Source organism: Eupeodes corollae, chromosome 3, assembly GCF_945859685.1.
Source record: "Eupeodes corollae chromosome 3, idEupCoro1.1, whole genome shotgun sequence".
Lineage (NCBI taxonomy): Eukaryota > Metazoa > Arthropoda > Insecta > Diptera > Syrphidae > Eupeodes > Eupeodes corollae.
This window is the reverse complement of record NC_079149.1, coordinates 118,956,119-118,972,950: the sequence shown is the minus strand read 5'-3', so window position 1 is coordinate 118,972,950 and position 16,832 is coordinate 118,956,119. Positions and strand designations below refer to the sequence as shown.

At 28.4% G+C, this 16,832-nt stretch overlaps 1 protein-coding gene and 1 long non-coding RNA gene across 2 annotated transcripts in view; one reads left to right on the top strand and one right to left on the bottom strand.

Moving 5' to 3' along the window:
• LOC129949774 (uncharacterized) overlaps nt 1–8,683 on the bottom strand; it is a 156,025-nt gene extending 147,342 nt beyond the window's left edge. Inside the window, exon 1 of the mRNA XM_056061421.1 lies at nt 8,544–8,683. The gene's annotated coding sequence lies outside the window, so the exon portion shown is untranslated. The remainder of the gene's footprint in view (nt 1–8,543) is intronic.
• A 155-nt stretch (nt 8,684–8,838) lies between these two features.
• LOC129949775 (uncharacterized) lies at nt 8,839–10,705 on the top strand. The gene is made up of 3 exons (XR_008782056.1): nt 8,839–8,922; nt 9,004–9,906; nt 9,991–10,705. It is a non-coding gene; the product is annotated as an uncharacterized LOC129949775 (long non-coding RNA).
• Nucleotides 10,706–16,832: the final 6,127 nt, after the last annotated feature.

Here is a 16,832-nt window from a genome sequence, read left to right as displayed (position 1 = left end):
TTATTTTTCGCATATACCTGTGCTACCACACCTAGATCTGATTTTCATATCCTCGAGGCTCAGGTAAAGCGACACCCCTTACTTATAACTTGCTTCTAATTAATTTACAAGTCTTATTTTTGAATAGCATTCATTAATTTCCTTCTTTTTTTTGGTTGAGATTGAAAAATGCTTTGAACTTTCAAGACTTACTTCTTCTAGGTAAGCCTCCTAAAAGAAATTAAAAGAAAAGAAAAAAAAAGCATATTTATAATTTTTTTTTCTTCGTACTTATTTTTAGACACTTGTTTGAGTGCGTTCTTGTTAATGACAAGCATTTCTGCTCCAATCAATCTTTAAATCATAAAACCGACAAAATAAGAAGAAACATCACTGCCTTACCTTTAAAAAAATTGTGAAGAAAATACAAATACAGAAAATGAAGAAAAAAATAAAATTAAGATTTTCTTGCCTTGTTTGATGTTTATCTTGAGATTATTCTTATTCTTGTTTTTTGTATGTCTTCCTTTTTTGTTAAGTTTTGTTTTTTTTTTTTGTGCCACGTTTATCCCCACTGCAGAGGAAACCTACTTGAAAATAAGATTTTGGTTTAAATTCAATTTTATTTTCTGAAGATTGCGAAAATGCGAAGAAGCAACAAAACAAAATTAGCGCCAGAAGGAAAAAGCTGTTTTATCCAGTTCTTGCCTTTTTTCCAGAAGTGTACAAAAAGAGAGATTTAAATTTACAAATTCTAGCACAATAATTTAACTTGTGTACCAACTTGTTTTTTTTTTTTTTCGATTTGGATTTCAATGTAAAATGTTGTGGGTGTGGATCATCATTCACTTGGTCTTGAAGATTTTTTTCCGAATTTAAGGTTAAAGGTACTCATAAATGAGTTGTTATCACTCGATAAAGACAATTTTTCTGAACATACTGTTAACAGTTTATACCCGTTTAGAATTAAGGGACTGATATTTATGCAGATTAATGGTCTTAAAACAGATTTTTTAGTGAAAATGGGTTGAAAGAAAGTCCTTCCAAGAATTAACGAATTATGTATTAAAACAAAATATTTTTGGTTGAAACCGCAGGAAAAGGATCCGTACTTCAATATCGAATAAACAAGTCATGTGTCTTAAGCATAGCTGTGAAAATATTAAAATGTTTTATAGGTTTGGGTCATTAATATTTTAAATATAATTAATTAATTATTTAATGATAATATCTCTTATTAGTTATTGAATTTCAGCTAAAGAAAATTTCGTAATTGTATTGTTCAATTATTTTTGTCTTAACACAATTTTACAATATTTTATGGTGAATAATCATGGTCAAATTAAAGAATTAATATTTCTCAAATAAGTATTCGAAGAAGATATCCTGCACGTATTTTAAGAACTATGATTAAACATATTATAAAACGACCATTTAATAGTTCAACATTTAAAAGAAAATTATCTCAATTTCTGAAATGTTCAACTTTTATAATAACATCTACATATATATGTTTCTAAACAAATCCTTGTAAATTTTAAGGCAATCTTTATTCCAAGTCTAAAATATTTCATAAATGAACCGTTTAATATAAGTTATATTCTTAAGACTCATAATGGTATACAAATATTTACATTTTTAAGATTAAAAATAATTTGAACTTACGGTACAAAATTTTGTAGCAATTATAAGAGTAATTTAAGAAAAATAATTTTTGAAAAATGTCTTATTTTTAGAGATTTTGAAATTCTAAACAACTTAACAGTAGCTCCATTGTTGTAGATATTTTGTTCTATAAATTAGTTCTTTTAAGATATAAAAAATATCTTAATGTAAATCTGTTAAGATTGGCTCCACTTTATACAAATGTAAATTTTCAAAACTGTTAAAACCAATTCAGGTTTGCAATTTAAAATTCTATAACTGTAGGTGCATTACAAATAAGAAAAATGGTATTAACTTAAATTGAATTTTGATAGGTTTGAAATTAACTACTTAATCAATATATAAGTTAACAATATTTGTAAAATATTATTTCAGATGGTTCTTATCTATTATCGCCGATGGCTTAAAGAACTCCCCATTGATAATGGAAATTCAATATAAGTAAACATTTGTTCCCATTGATGCTTTGATCAAGTTTAAGTGTTTTCTTTTGCAATAAACTTGCTACCTTTGCTAAAGGACGTTGATCGCGACAATTTTATTCATTCTTACAAAATTATTTTATAAATTTTAATGAAATAATCTTAACAAAGCAAATAATAAATTGTAGAAACAAAGGATTAACCGTCATGCGAATTATTAAAAAGTGTAAATTTGGATTCTAATTAAAGATGCTTGCACTTCCCTCAGTCCCAAATTTCTATCATTGTTATGGATTTTTTACATTCTATGCATTTATCTTCATTTTTGAAATTAATTACTGCATACTTCGAGAAGAAAATATAGAAACAGTAGTTCTACATTACTAACTCATTGAGGGTCTTAAAATAGTTTTTCACGCCATCCTTCTTTTTTGCAGGTCTTCGGTAAAGTTCAGTTCAAACATTTTTTTCAAATGTCAATGAAATACAAAAACTGAAAAAAAATCAAAAAAAGTAATATTCAATTTGCTGACCTTTGCTCTCACTTAGATTGAATATCTTTGAGTTCAAGTTCTTAATACATAAGTGATTCAAAATGATCTTAGTTTTTCCATCCCTTGTTAATTTATTTTTGTACAAGAATTTGAAAAATAGTACCATTTTTAGAAGATCTGAATAACATGGTGCCAATGCGATTTATTTAATTTCTACAAGATCAGTATTTATTTTATATTTTCTTAGCATAACTTATCAAAAATAAGAGTAAAAGATAAGTGACAAACAAATATCGATTTAAAATGCCTTAGTCCGTTAAAAATCGTCAATAAAACGCTAATTAACTTCTCAATAAAATAAAGTCTAACAATACCTACAATAAGGAAACAAAAAAATCTTTTTAAACTTGTCTTACATACTCTAGGAATCAGTCTTGATTTTTCAAGAACTATTTTATGTACGAATTGATAATTTACCTTCAGAATATGAGGTCATATTATTATAAAGATGTTTTAAGACAGTAACTTATCCGTTTCAAATTCACACTAATAGGTCTCCCAATATTTCTTGGGCAGTTCTCACATTTGTCGAAGGTGAAATTTGATTTGTTGTATGTTTATTAAACTTGATTTCTTAAAAGCTATTTCTATTTTTCTATTTCGAATATTAAACTTGTCTTAGTACCTAGCCCTAGTTAATAAAAAATACGCAAAATGACAAGCATTTCTGCTCCAATCAATCTTTAAATCATAAAACCGACAAAATAAGAAGAAACATCACTGCCTTACCTTTAAAAAAATTGTGAAGAAAATACAAATACAGAAAATGAAGAAAAAAATAAAATTAAGATTTTCTTGCCTTGTTTGATGTTTATCTTGAGATTATTCTTATTCTTGTTTTTTGTATGTCGTCCTTTTTTGTTAAGTTTTGTTTTTTTTTTTGTGCCACGTTTATCCCCACTGCAGAGGAAACCTACTTGAAAATAAGATTTTGGTTTAAATTCAATTTTATTTTCTGAAGATTGCGAAAATGCGAAGAAGCAACAAAAAAAAATTAGCGCCAGAAGGAAAAAGCTGTTTTATCCAGTTCTTGCCTCTTTTTCCAGAAGTGTGCAAAAAGAGAGATTTAAATTTACAAATCCTAGCACAATAATTTAACTTGTGTACCAACTTGTTTTTTTTTTCGATTTGGATTTCAATGTAAAATGTTGTGGGTGTGGATCATCATTCACTTGGTCTTGAAGATTTTTTTCCGAATTTAAGGTTAAAGGTACTCATAAATGAGTTGTTATCACTCGATAAAGACAATTTTTCGGAACATACTGTTAACAGTTTATACCCGTTTAGATTAAAGGGACTGATATTTATGCAGTTTAATGGTCTTAAAACAGATTTTTTAGTGAAAATGGGTTGAAAGAAAGTCCTTCCAAGAATTAACGAATTATGTATTAAAACAAAATATTTTTGGTTGAAACCGCAGGAAAAGGATCCGTACTTCAATATCGAATAAACAAGTCATGTGTCTTAAGCATAGCTGTCAAAATATTAAAATGTTTTATAGGTTTGGGTCATTAATATTTCAAATATAATTAATTAATTATTTAATGATAATATCTCTTATTAGTTATTGAATTTCAGCTAAAGAAAATTTCGTAATTGTATTGTTCAATTATTTTTGTCTTAACACAATTTTACAATATTTTATGGTGAATAATCATGGTCAAATTAAAGAATTAATATTTCTCAAATAAGTATTCGAAGAAGATATCCTGCACGTATTTTAAGAACTATGATTAAACATATTATAAAACGACCATTTAATAGTTCAACATTTCAAAGAAAATTATCTCAATTTCTGAAATGTTCAACTTTTATAATAACATCTACATATATATGTTTCTAAACAAATCCTTGTAAATTTTAAGGCAATCTTTATTGCAAGTCTAAAATATTTCATAAATGAACCGCTTAACATAAGTTATATTCTTAAGACTCATAATGGTATACAAATATTTACATTTTTAAGATTAAAAATAATTTGAACTTACGATACAAAATTTTGTAGCAATTATAAGAGTAATTTAAGAAAAATAATTTTTGAAAAATGTCTTATTTTCAGAGATTTTTAAATTCTAAACAACTTAACAGTAGCTCCATTGTTGTAGATATTTTGTTCTATAAATTAGTTCTTTTAAGATATAAAAAATATCTTAATGTAAATCTGTTAAGATTGGCTCCACTTTATACAAATGTAAATTTTCAAAACTGTTAAAACCAATTCAGGTTTGCAATTTAAAATTCTATAACTGTAGGTGCATTACAAATAAGAAAAATGGTATTAACTTAAATTGAATTTTGATAGGTTTGAAATTAACTACTTAATCAATATATAAGTTAACAATATTTGTAAAATATTATTTCAGATGGTTCTTATCTATTATCGCCGATGGCTAAAAGAACTCCCCATTGATAATGGAAATATTTGTTCCCATTGATGCTTTGATCAAGTTTAAGTGTTTTCTTTTGCAATAAACTTGCTACCTTTGCTAAAGGACGTTGATCGCGACAATTTTATTCATTCTTACAAAATTATTTTATAAATTTTAATGAAATAATCTTAACTAAGCAAATAATTAATTGTAGAAACAAAGGATTAACCGTCATGCGAATTATTAAAAAGTGTAAATTTGGATTCTAATTAAAGATGCTTGCACTTCCCTCAGTCCCAAATTTCTATCATTGTTATGGATTTTTTACATTCTATGCATTTATCTTCATTTTTGAAATTAATTACTGCATACTTCGAGAAGAAAATATAGAAACAGTAGTTCTACATTACTAACTCATTGAGGGTCTTAAAATAGTTTTCACGCCATCCTTCTTTTTTGCAGGTCTTCGGTAAAGTTCAGTTCAAAAATTTTTTTCAAATGTCAATGAAATACAAAAACTGAAAAAAATTCAATAAAAGTAATATTAAATTTGCTGACCTTTACTCTCACTTAGATTGAATATCTTTGAGTTTAAGTTCTTAATACATAAGTGATTCAAAATGATCTTAGTTTTTCCATCCCTTGTTAATTTATTTTTGTACAAGAATTTGAAAAATAGTACCATTTTTAGAAGATCTGAATAACATGTTGCCAATGCGATTTATTTAATTTCTACAAGATCAGTATTTATTTTATATTTTCTTAGCATAACTTATCAAAAATAAGAGCAAAAGATAAGTGACAAACAAAGATCGATTTAAAATGCCTTAGTCCGTTAAAAATCGTCAATAAAACGCTAATTAACTTCTCAATAAAATAAAGTCTAACAATACCTACAATAAGGAAACAAAAAAATCTTTTTAAACTTGTCTTACATACTCTAGGAATCAGTCTTGATTTTTCAAGAACTATTTTATGTACGAATTGATAATTTACCTTCAGAATATGAGGTCATATTATTATAAAGATGTTTTAAGACAGTAACTTATCCGTTTCAAATTCACAGTAATAGGTCTCCCAATATTTCTTGGGCAGTTCTCACATTTGTCGAAGGTGAAATTTGATTTGTTGTATGTTTATTAAACTTGATTTCTTAAAAGCTATTTCTATTTTTCTATTTCGAATATTAAACTTGTCTTAGTACCTAGCCCTAGTTAATAAAAAATACGCAAAACAAATGGTAACGTTTTAGAGCTCTAAGATCATGTGAAATTTAAAATTTAATTTTCATTTACAGAGCTTGCAGAAGCTTTATTATTGATTTTTGCTTAAAATTAGAAATTTGTGCTGTTATTAATATCATCAGGAATCCTTTAAGTATTAAGGATCTAAAGTATTGTTAAAAGTGCATACGAACTTTTTATATTAAAACAATTTATTTTTTAACTTGATTCAAAGAAATTGTAAAATATTAGAGACTGCTAGTATAGACAAAATGATCTTGCGATCAAATAGTCTTATATTACTTGGACCCGTCGAAAAAAGGACTCCTTACTTATAGGGTAGGAGTCGAAAATTTTTCATAAAACAGGAATTTGAAAAAAGAAAGTAGCATTAATGCTTATCAAAATTGCATGCATTGAATAAAAACCATAGAACGTTTTAGTATGGCTTTGTTATTCCAAAAGAGTTTTTACATTTATGAAAGCAATAAGTTAAAAATTCTAAAATTGCGAAATTTCAACATTTACCCAAAAATATATGCACAATTTTATACATTTTTGGTATTAATTTGTATAGGATCAAATATCAACCATCTTGTTTCGGGATAGACCAATCAATATAATTTCATTTCACATAAAAATGTGTTTAAATATCATAATGCAAAACAAAAAAAAAAACACTCTGTAACTGCAGGATCAAGATTGATATCAAGAAAGAAATCTAACCATTGTGCTTACTTCTACAATGTGGACTAAAAACATGGAATACATCACAATAACACAACAACAACAACAAAAAACAAAATAAATTCTTCATAGAACTTTGAAAACTTTGAATAATTCTTCCATAAATAATACAAAATATAAAAATAGAATACCAGAAAAAAAACTCCCAGACATATTCGTTTTCCTTTGTTTCATTATCGCACAGACTCAATGGCGTCTGTGTCATCAATTTAACGACCACAAGGATCTCAACTAAACTCGCATATAGTACGAGTATATCCTTACACATTAAAATTCATCTTAGCTAATTCACATGACAAATAGTTATAATGAAACAGTGCGCGCAAAAAGTCATTTTATCCATTTATCTTTTTGAAATAAGAAACATTTTAGAATATAACTCACATTTTGCGAATAAGGATAGCTTGGAGCTCCAGTCGCAAAATTTTACTCTAAATCACAGAACCAAACCATCATTCTCACCCTCATCCCCATCGAAGTTGATATAATGACGCCATGGGTATATGAATAAGCAAAAGTCAGAAAATTATGAATCTCTCTGTGTGTAGATAGGTATGCAGGGTAGAAATACCACACCTATATATATATAGAATAAGTTATGGAATAACTACTAAAATACCTCTCTTAGCCACTTACCACACTGAAAATTATTGTGATTGTTGTAATAAATTTTACTAAAACAACCCTCGGTCTTCATCACCATTACTGCCATCAGCCCTTGCTCCCCATCCATCCCCCAAAGACTACCCTCTTTGGTACATTAATGTACATTCAACCACATTGTCAAGACTTCAGAAAGTAGTAGATAAACTTCATCGCGAGAGCAAACTTTTATATACCGCATAATAAATAACATACAGAACTAAGGGACTATAATAGCAAAAGACGTTCTACTGTGTTATTTTTTTAGATACCATACGAGTGTAACTACAAAATATAAGAGTCCTCGTTGTCCTTGCTTTCATATTGCTCTGGTGCTGATGCTGGTGCTAGTCCTGGTGATGTTTTTTTGTTGTTGTTTTTTGTTATTACATGTGAGTAAAGTGTATAATCACAAGCACTAAACTAGGACAATAACAATTGAGTTGTTCTTAATTGTCGACCGTGTGTCGTCCGTATGCGCTCTACGTTGTCGTTGTCGTCATCGTCCTCCTACTCATCGTCGTCCTTATCGTAGTCGTTGTGCCGTTCTTTTAATGTTTCATAATAAAACTTAAAACAACAACTACAAAAGGAAAAAATCAAAAACTAAGGCTAACGAAACAAAAATATATAATATATATAAGTATAAGGAAGAATCGGCGAATAAACTAGTTGAAGGTCCTTGAGGGAGGCAGACGGCGCCCAACGTGTTATTTGCATTTTTATTGTGCTCATCCTAAAATAAAACAACAACAAAAACAAAAAAGAAAAAAGAAAGAAAAGCCTCCTTTTGCCTATCCAAGCACAGCATCACTGTTGTACGTCTATAGACCTAGGTATAGGAAGGTATACTCTATGTTCTGTGGTGAAGGAGGTGGGGTGACAGAAAATGTAAGAAACAAAAAATAAAAACTACACAAAATACAAAAATGAAGTACATACCGTTGTTTTATTTTTTTGATGTTTAGTTTGTTGTATATTCTATCCGTTGTCCAAGATGAGGATATCTGCAGCAGCGAAACTGGAAACTGTAGATAATCCGCATGCAATTAGTCCTCTTTTTTAATTAATTTTAGTCTCTTCGTTATTTTTTTTTATTTAATCCTTTTGTTTCTCCTTCTTTTGATTTACTTAACACTTTATACATTTATTTGAATTTTTTTTCCTTGCAAACAGACTTAAAGAGGGAAAACACTAAAATTGATTTTTTAAATTGAATTTATTTCATATTCATTTCCTTTTTTTCAAGAGAACCACTTTAACATCTTCAATATACCACCCACTGAGATTCTAAGGAGATGAAACCCGAGAGACAAAAATTGTAAGCTTTTAAAAAACGATATTTTAAATTATTTTTTGGCTCACTGTACGAGTATATGTATTCCAAAACTATGCCTTTCAGATTTTAAACAAAATGCTGACATAAGAAAGTGACATCTATCAGTGGAAACGACAAGAATACCACCATCATCATCTTGATGTGGAGGAGGATGACAGCTATCGACGATTCACTAACTTACTCATTTAGAGCCTGTCAATCAATCATATTATATCCGAATGCACATAACATGTAAACACATTTGTGAAGATTATATGGAGATGGAGATATAAGGTATTTTCGGGTACTTATATGTGAGGGACGCAATTTTTAACGACAACGACTTGCCACGCACATTTTTCCTGACAAGCAAGGCGAGGTATTGAATTTTCTTGAGAGGAAATTCGATGGAAATCACGTGTCACTTTCGAAGGATACAAACATTGGAATTCTTATTTTTTTCTTCTTGTTTTGAGGATATACTCTTAGGTAGCTAAAATCTCACGGAATTTTCATATTTAGGCTTCAACGAAAACGACGACGACGACTTTTTTGGCGAAACAAAATTTAAGCATAAGACAATTCGTTAATGAGCTAGACAATACAATTAATGGTATTTTTGATTAACTTTTTACAGAAATAATTTTTAGTTTTTTCACTTATTTGTTTTGTATCCTTAAAATATTTTTTTTTGTTAGATTAAGATTTAAATTTTTTTGTTTTCTATTTTTTCCTAGTTTATCACCAACCGTTAAGATATCGTGGCGTCATAAATGGTAGACGCTGGGAGACTAGTTTCCCAATCACGGATATTCCCATACATCTGCAGCTGCTGCTATTGGGGATTTTCTAGTGTTTTTCTGACTCGATGCGCGAAAATCACCGAACGGGTGGCAGTGGTGATTCCAAAGTTGTGGAAAAGCTGTATTCAATGTTCTTCTCAGTGAGAGACCATCAACATCAACTTCAACATCATCATCATCCAGGGTGAGAGAGCGCATATCACGGAAAAAGAGTCATATCAGAGAGTAAGAAATTTTGTTTTCTTTTTTCAACATTTAATTTCATTAGGGAGCTATCAGATGGGAAAACTAGAGAAAAATCATCTGATAGCAGATAGAGAGCGGATGTGGATATGGATGTGGAAAATTTTGAGGTGTAATTCCAGAAAATTTGTATTCCAGTGTGGTAAGAAAACACACCCAAATAATTTTTTTTTCCGACTTGGCTTGACTTTTGGAAAACTTTTTGAAGTGAACAACTGATTTTAGAATAATGTATATGGATAAGCTTTTCCGGCTTTCCCGGGAAATTTGCTCAATTGGGGAGAGTATTTTGTTGTGTTAATGAGTGGAATCTTGTTTTTTTTTTGGTTGTAACATTTATTGAACGTTTATTAGACTCTTGAGAGTTGGTTTTGGAAAGAATGAAAATAAAAATATTTGCAGCTAATTCAAAGTTATAAAAATTAAATTGAGGAACAATAATTGTAAACAAAGTAAGCTCATAAAAAAAATATTATTATTATGGATATTGAAAAAATTTCCCTTTATTTTCTCTTTCGTTGGGAAATTTAAAATAAATGTCGTTGTTTTAGTCTTCTCATTGAAAATGCGCATGCTTAAGAATGTGTATGATTTGGTGTTAAGGAATTTGATGACATTTTTGTTGAGGTAGTTGAGGCAGCATAGATTCACGTGGATAGAGATTGGAGTTGGATGTAGAGATATTTTTGACTTCTGAAGTAAATTTAATATTGCATTTAAGAAATAGTGTAATATTAGGTTATTGCAATCAAACATAAAGACTTCTTGTAGATATTTTGACAGCGATCGGTTAAAGTAGATACAAATTTTATTTTACTAATTTTTAACCATAGGGCTTTAACAATTTGCGTTAAACTTGTACAAGTCTGTTTTTTTAATAATAAATAAATAAATATATTTAGTTCTGACGATTGTTTTTTTTTAGATATATGGTTTTAAATTTGAGAATTGAATTTGACAGCTTTCACTTGATTTATGTTTGATTCGGTTTAATATTTCATAATAAATAGACTTAATTTTGAACAACGTTTACAGATCAACAAATTATTGTCAACGCATCAATTTATTGAAGGGAACTTTTGGTGAGCGCATTATCTCACGTCGTGGGTTTATCATGGGGTGGCTTCCAAGCTGATGGTGACATACGGGCCTAAAATCACCCCGTACGGCTAAAATTAAATGATAATTGATTTTCTCAATGGCAATTCTTCGAGCCAGCCACGACAACCACTTACCCAAAATAATTTTTAAAACATAATGCCAAATTTTAATCTTTACAATAAAGCTTAAACTTTGGCCATATTCTTATGTTGTGTTTTATATCTTCTTTAAAACTACACGTTTTCAAAAATATCATTTTTTAGGTCATGAATTGCTCATTCATCATATTTGGTTTCATCCTGTTATAATATTATTTTAAAAATTCACTAAAATAAACTTTTTTCAAACAAAACTTAAACATGTACAAATATTTTAAGAGAAAAAGTTTGTGTTTTACGTTAAAAAAAAATCACAAAATCTTTTTGAAATTATAACGTTTTTTTTATAATTTTTGGAATACTTTCTTAAACTGGCTCTTAATTTGCTACATTGTAACCGTTGCTAGATTTTTTCCGACGGTGAAAACGCTTTTCCTTAAAATTATCACTAAACACATTTTTCGAATTTTGTATGTTGTTTTTCGTTTTCCAATATAATTTTTCAGAAAAATACTTTATCAAATCATTTGTTCTTAAATTTATATTATAATAGTGTTTTTTATACAAACATCAAAAGAAAACAAATTTTTGAAAATTTTTACAACTTTCACAAAAAATAATGTCATTTAGGTCTAAAATTGTTTTTTGGCCGAAGGGCAGTAAGTATAAGATAATGGATTAACCTAGAGCGCCGCATAGGGCCAGTAAGTTTTTAAGTTTTTGACATTTACGCCAATTTTTTGAAAAGTGTTTGCCAAGCTTTGAGATAGTTTTAAGCTATTAATAAAATAAAAAATAATAAACACTAAGCTTGATTTGTGTATGACCTTTGAAGGCCTAATCTCTAGTTTGAAAATAAAAAAGGAGATATTTTAAAACACTGTATGGTCAAAATTCAGTATGATACTATGTGATAACAATACTGTTTGGTTAATATTCTGTATCTTATAATACTTTGTAATATTTGAAGATGTTGACAGATCAATTGGTTTGGTGCAATTTTTGATTATGATAAGAACAATTGAAGATTAGATATATGGTTTTAAATTTGAGAATTGAATTTGACAGCTTTCACTTGATTTATGTTTGATTCGGTTTAATATTTCATAATAAATAGACTTAAATTTGAACAACGTTTACAGATCAACAAATTATTGTCAACGCATCAATTTATTGAAGGGAACTTTTGGTGAGCGCATTATCTCACGTCGTGGGTTTATCATGGGGTGGCTTCCAAGCTGATGGTGACATACGGGCCTAAAATCACCCCGTACGGCTAAAATTAAATGATAATTGATTTTCTCAATGGCAATTCTTCGAGCCAGCCACGACAACCACTTACCCAAAATAATTTTTAAAACATAATGCCAAATTTTAATCTTTACAATAAAGCTTAAACTTTGGCCATATTCTTATGTTGTGTTTTATATCTTCTTTAAAACTACACGTTTTCAAAAATATCATTTTTTAGGTCATGAATTGCTCATTCATCATATTTGGTTTGATCCTGTTATAATATTATTTTAAAAATTCACTAAAATAAACTTTTTTCAAACAAAACTTAAACATGTACAAATATTTTAAGAGAAAAAGTTTGTGTTTTACGTTAAAAAAAAATCACAAAATCTTTTTGAAATTATAACGTTTTTTTATAATTTTTGGAATACTTTCTTAAACTGGCTCTTAATTTGCTACATTGTAACCGTTGCTAGATTTTTTCCGACGGTGAAAACGCTTTTCCTTAAAATTATCACTAAACACATTTTTCGAATTTTGTATGTTGTTTTTCGTTTTCCAATATAATTTTTCAGAAAAATACTTTATCAAATCATTTGTTCTTAAATTTATATTATAATAGTGTTTTTTATACAAACATCAAAAGAAAACAAATTTTTGAAAATTTTTACAACTTTCACAAAAAATAATGTCATTTAGGTCTAAAATTGTTTTTTGGCCGAAGGGCAGTAAGTATAAGATAATGGATTAACCTAGAGCGCCGCATAGGGCCAGTAAGTTTTTAAGTTTTTGACATTTACGCCAATTTTTTGAAAAGTGTTTGCCAAGCTTTGAGATAGTTTTAAGCTATTAATAAAATAAAAAATAATAAACACTAAGCTTGATTTGTGTATGACCTTTGAAGGCCTAATCTCTAGTTTGAAAATAAAAAAGGAGATATTTTAAAACACTGTATGGTCAAAATTCAGTATGATACTATGTGATAACAATACTGTTTGGTTAATATTCTGTATCTTATAATACTTTGTAATATTTGAAGATGTTGACAGATCAATTGGTTTGGTGCAATTGTTGATTATGATAAGAACAATTCATGTACAAATTTGAGAAAAATACAAGCAATTAAGAAGAACAAGAGAAAGAAAATATAAGAAGATATCATTGATTTTGGTTTCTTTTTATTAATTCAAAAAATTGTGAATTATCATAGGTACGTCATATTTTATTGTTCAAAGGAAGTTTATTAGAACATTATGTTAATGAAAAAGAATTATGATGTTTTCTTAAAAAAAAAGTATTTTGTTTTCAAAATACTGTTAATAAAGAAGAAGTAAAAATGCGAATTTTTTTTACTGATCAACACGAATTTAATTTTTCAGCCTTATTTACGATATTTAAAATATAGAATTTTGATATACAGCTGTTAGTAATACAGTATTTTGAGAAAGTGTATTATGATCCATACACAAAAAAAAAAATATATAAATTAATTTTTGACTGCTATTTAAATTTTCTCGAATACAGCTTATTTGACTTTGACCAATAATGTATTGAAGGAGCATAAAAAACATTACCATTTTTTGTCTGACGCTTAAATATAAAACTTATTTGTATTACCGAAAATTGTCAACAAATCTAGTTATTACTTTAACAGAACCACTTACTATAAGTTTAAAATAATTTAAATTATCTACTTTATAAAGTTTGGAAAAATATTGATCATATTTTTTCAAAGACTACTACTAGTGCATATTAGCTTTCAGGAAGTCTATATCTATGAATTTCTTAAAAAAAATTATACATTTTGCAACAAATTTAGACTTAATTATTTCTCTTAATCCTTAGAATCACAACTTAACGGGTGTCCAGTGTGAGCATTGAAGAAACAGAACTGAAAAGCCGCGAACTTTAAAACGTCTTTTCAATCAAATAATTTTTTGACACTAATACAAATATTGAAATTGAAAAAAATTGAAAAAGGTCAGATTTTAGATTAGACTGACAGTGCTCTTATTTTTTATTTATATAAACTTTCTTCTATTCAAGTTACATCACTTTTTATAACCAATGCAACCTAACTTTACCTTATTTAACCTTCTTACAAATTTCTAAAATTTTAATAAAATTGAAAAATAAATTCTAATATCTTACTAAAAGTATTGTAACTATTTTTGTTCATTTTGTTTTGTCAATTTTAAGTTAGAAAAAACATTATTTTAACGGTTAACATATTTTTCTCAAGAATCGTTTTTTTTACGACCCTGTTAAAAATTTTGTCTGCAGTACGTAAATAAATTAAAATCGAAATATCAACCATAAACAACAAATACCATTTTATTATATAAAGATCTAATTTGAAAACTCAATAGTAAAACATCTCCAGACCGACACCAACACATCTCACACCTCATAGACACCGAGAACTTACTTCCATTCTATTATTATTGACTTTTAAGAAGTTTCTTTTCAACATAATAAAAGTTTTACAACTCATAGAAAACATATAAAACCACAAAAATTAAAATAAATTATTGTATTGCACCATCAAGATCAGACTTTCAAACATTGCGGTTCCGCACACATAAAAAAACCCAAGCTCGAACCTAAACCAAAATAACCTTCTCTATTATATAAGTTGTTAAAGGAGCTAAGGTACATGGTTCGCCATACAGTACTGTACAACAGCTGAACTGCAAAATAATAAAATAAGAAGAAAGAAAAAAAAGTTTATCCTTTACATAAAATAAAACTTTTATGAGCCTTCATTCGATGAAGGATTATTTTTAGCTGAATGGGATCAATAAACAAATGAAAATTATTTCCATTCAATTCAGAGATGGAGAAAAGCGAGTGCGGTAAAACTCATTTTGTGAACTTTCTCTCGACTCGAACTCTCGAACATCTGTCGAAGGAAAACTTCTCAATAAGGGTAAGGTGGTCGACGACGACAAAACTAAGGCAACCTCTCTAAACACAAGTTGATATGTATGTTTTCGGTATACCTACTCTTAGGTGGTTCTGATGGTGTATAGTTAAGCCCCAGAGTTGAAGTTCAAGGGCCACAACCGTATGCAAGTAAGTACCTGCCATAGCATCACTATACTATACAAAACTCTCCTCTTTATACCATCTGAACGGAAAAATAAAATAAAATAAAATAAAATAAAATGAAAATGAAGAAAAATAAAATAATAAAATTAAAAAAAAAGAAAGTTGAACGCACATGCAGGATTTCTCATTTGAGTTGTGAGGAAGTTTTTGAATCAAAATTGAATTTGACTTTTTGTTTTTGCATTTAACTCCTTGTTCTCTGTTACTCCCGTAATTTTCTCCTCCTCACTTTTCCTCAGCATTTTACCACACCAGCAACATACACACTCACACACATATACACATTTATACAAAAACGGGAAAATGACATTACGATTCAATGGTAAAACGACCCCAATTCACCTGAGTTAGGTAAAATTAATTTCCATCAGTCATCTCTTTCAATTTGAAAAGTTTTGATTTAATTAAAAATGGTTTTCAAGAGTTCAACACAAAAATAAAAATAAAAAATAAAAAACGGAAAAACAGATGAAAACATTTTATATAATAATAAAATCAATAACTGAAATAGAAACGAGTCTTTGTATGTATTTCTACACAAGAGGGTTTCATTATGGAACTGTCAAAAATTCTTTTTAATTTTATTTTTAAATATTATGTTTGATGTTTTTGAGATTATTTTCCGACATGCGTCTCGTGGCATGGTCTGGGCATGGGTAAGTGAGAGTCATTATTCATTTATGATTTATGACAATTTTCAGAATTTCGTAATTGTGGTGTAAATTTAAGGTTTGTTAAAATGCAGCTATGCAGATTTTATCAAGACCAAAAACTTGCTAAAAATCATTTAACAATGCCATTTGCGGATTAGTTGGAAAAGTAGTTTCTGACTTCACTTAAGTTAGCTACTATTGGAAGTGGTTTTAAGTTATGAAAGAAAAATTTTAGTGTTCAGTCATAACAAAGTGAACTATTATGAGGTTTCTTTGGTATTAGTGCAGTATTTTTGGCCAAAAATACCACTGAATCAAGTTTCCACTTTTTTGGTCAAGATGTCTCCTATCAAAGCGATCATGTGATTGAACAAGATCTGTAGGTATCTTATGTGGATTAGTTGAGGAATGCAGAGTAGTACTATATATTTTTTTTTAAGTTTCTTAGTGGAAACAGGTGTTCCTTTGTGTCATAATACAAAAATCCTTTGTCCACATTTTCTAGAGATGTTTTTCTTGGAAATTATCAACTTACTCTTTCCGTCAAAACAATACCATTGAGGCGTAACTCAAAACATAAATATTAAACATCAAAATTTGTCTGGGATACCTTAATGTTTTTTGGACAGGATAAAGCTTAATTTTGGTATAAGATATGAGACATTTTT